The sequence below is a fragment of the Amblyomma mixtum genome, chromosome 7 (genome assembly GCF_055824585.1).
Source record: "Amblyomma mixtum isolate Tamu chromosome 7, ASM5582458v1, whole genome shotgun sequence".
NCBI lineage: Eukaryota > Metazoa > Arthropoda > Arachnida > Ixodida > Ixodidae > Amblyomma > Amblyomma mixtum.
Window position 1 is genome coordinate 33,076,614 of NC_143018.1, and position 3,077 is coordinate 33,079,690.

The 3,077-nt window shown below is 58.2% G+C and overlaps 1 pseudogene; it reads left to right on the forward strand.

The window, feature by feature from the left end:
• The first annotated feature begins 234 nt into the window (after positions 1-234).
• On the forward strand, positions 235-2,004 carry LOC149335597 (solute carrier family 22 member 4-like; annotated as a pseudogene).
• The last annotated feature ends 1,073 nt before the right edge of the window (positions 2,005-3,077 follow it).

Consider the following 3,077-nt stretch of genomic DNA (forward strand, 5'->3'; position numbering starts at 1 on the left):
ATTCTTGGCCGATCCCCCAGTGTGGGTATGTGCCATTCGTGTCAAAGGCTACAACAACAACAACAGCATCCGGCTATGCACCCTGGCCAATCCCCCGCCGTGGGTATGTTCCATTAAGCCTGAGCGCGAGCTGCCATCTAGAGAAGACGAAGAAAGGACGTTCTGCGATTACAGGTGAACAACACCAAGGAGGGCTATTGCTTTCGAGACAGCCAACGAACCATCGAGAGAATCATGGCGAAACGAAAGCGCTCCCGCAGCATGGTGTCAGCATTGCTGCCGAGCTTGTTCCATCCCGTGACCGAGCCTGTTTCGGACAGTGAGATGGAGACGGTCTTCCAGACCATGGTCGTGTTCGGTTTCTGACGCTTCCAGAAGCTGGTGCTGCTCTGCGCGGAGATCACCACGTTCGTCGCCTACACGTACAGCTTCGCCCTCACCATCGATCTGGAGCCCGTGGACCACTGGTGCCGCCCCAGCGCCGAGTACTCCAACACGAGCGCCGAGGCCTGGAAGAACCTGTCCGTGCCACGGTCGCCAGGCTCCGCAGCAAGGTTCAATAGCTGCCACCGCTACGAGACGCCGCTCGCAGCGACAGTGGGAGAAAGTGGCGCGGATGCCGAGGGCGACGCTCGGGTCGTGGTCGCTTGCGACGCCTGGGACTACGACACGCACATGACAGGCCGCACAGTGGTGGTCCACTGGAACTTGGTCTGTGACCGTGCCTGGTACCAGCAACTCTTCAGCGGGGCCCTCATATGCGCAGGAGGACTGTCCGTGCCATGCGCGGGGCTCGCGTCCAACCGCTGAGGTCGCAGGCCCATCATGTGGGCCTCACTGGGCGCCCTCCTGTTCTCCGGAGTGGCCACCCCACTGGCGCCCACGGCGGCCGTGTTTGTAGCGCTGCGCTTCGTGTCCTCGGCGGCCGTGAGCGCGCTCGAGGTCGTGGCCTTCGTGCTCCTGTTCGAATCAACGCCACCGGGACCACGGGAGGCCTTCTGCGCGCTCGCCGTCTGCTGGCCCACTGCGCTCGCGCCGGGGTACGTGGGCTTCATCGCGTACCTGGCGCTCGACTGGAGCATCTGCCACGCGGGGCTGGTGGCCCCGGCGCTGTCGCTCATCCTGACGGTGTACTTCACCGAGGAGTCGCCCCACTGGCTCATCGTCAACAAGCGCTTCCACGAAGCCCGAGGAGTCGCCCTCTGGGCCGCCCGCATAAACAACGAAGAGCCCGAGGTCGTCATCGAACGCCTGGATCTGGTCAAGGAGATGCTGGCTGCCCGCGCCGGTAGAGCAGGAACTGCTCACCGCGACCAGCAGGAAGAACGGCATCCGCCAGTTTACCAACCACGGCAGCGCTACATGTCGCGGACCGTCTTGGCTCACTGCTTCGTAATCTTCAGCTGCTGGTTCACATTGTTCGTCAACTACTACTACCGGAACCTTGACCTGCCGTACTTCTCGGCTGTCAAGTGGGTTATCATCGGTGGTAACGTGCCGGCCATGGCCATAGCCTACTTCATCATCAGGCATCATGGCCGACGGGAGCCCCTGGTAGTCTTTCTGCTGGCGGTCTCCCTGCTACTGCTTTTCCAGGCGGCCTTGCACTTCTTGGGCCTCAAATTTTCGGCTCTGTTGGGCCTCATGTGGCGGGAGTTGCTGCTAAACATCGCCTACGTCCTGCTCTGCGTCCACACTGTGGCGCTGTTCCCCACCCAGGTCCGGAGCGTGGCCTTCTCCGGGGCGTACACATTCGGCAGGCTGGGCGCCATGGCGTCGGAGGCGTTCAAGGTCGTCGAGCGCGTCCTTCCCAGCGACCTCTCCGCGCTCCCAGTGGGGGTGGCAGCCGTCCATATGATGGTCTTCTCGCTGCTGCTGATGACCCTTTCCGAGAAGGCGCTGCTGAACGAGGTAACGGGGGCCGACAGTTGCAGCGGCGTCGCGACGCCACAACGTCGCAAGCGGAAGACCACGACCTGTTCTATGTTCCCACTGCGGAAATGACTGGGCCCTTGCATATGAACCACCGCTATGCCGTGCACGAGCGGCAGAATATTCACCGGAGGGCGTCATATGCGACGCTTGGAAACTTGTTTTGTCTTTGAAGTATATTATTGTTTTGCGCCGCGCCTTGAAGACAATGAGCAAAACTTTGCCGTAGTTGATCGCGTCTCTCGCGTACATAAACAGTGCTTCCTTTTTCTTCCGCGCAGTGGCTGCGTTTCATCACTAGCAAATAGATTCGCTTCACGCTATTCGAATGCCTGCGTGTCGTTTCTTTTAGAGCGCAGCTCTTTGGCGCCCGTTTCTGCGCTTCGCGGCGTCGCCGTCGCTGTAACCAGCAGCTGCGAAACCAATGGAGCGGGAGCTTGGAAAGCAGAGGGCAAAATCGGAAAATTGGCTGTTGAGGAAAAGAAATAGCGCACTGTCTGTCTCACACATCTCGGTGGACACCTGAACCAGAGGGAAGGCGCATAACTACCGTCTTGGAACAGTGCACGCCTTAATCGTGCTTTAAGCTACGTGGCGGTAGTGACAGATGTGCGCTGCATGCGTTGGCATTGACAACGTTGTGCCAGAAACGCGGCGCTCAAGCCATAGGCCTTCGGCGTTCGTTGTGCTCATTGGCGTTGATCACATGGGCAGAATCTCGACTGTGGCACAATAGAATCTAAAATTGACCAGGCAGCCTTAGAAATAAATTGACATAATGGTTGCCGGGGTTGGGGAATGCGTGAAACGAGGCGGCCCACAACATGGCTCGAGGTTTCGTCAACCGAGTCGGTGCGTCGACCGTATCCATGAAGGAGGGGCTGGCATCTTTCCAAAATATCACAAGCCATTACAAATTGCAAATTCACAAATTTCCAGCACTTGACAAAACGTTGTATGAGGCAAAAGAGACCGCCCGGAGAAGACTCCAAACGTAGTCCTTTCTTAGTCCCTATCTGTTGGCAAAAATATACCGGGATGTCTTCAACTCCGAGCGCAGGTTCTGTGCCGAAACAGCCGTATATGATCACACACTATTGCGATGCAAAGAACCACCACCACCGGAGGATCTAGTACAAATTCCT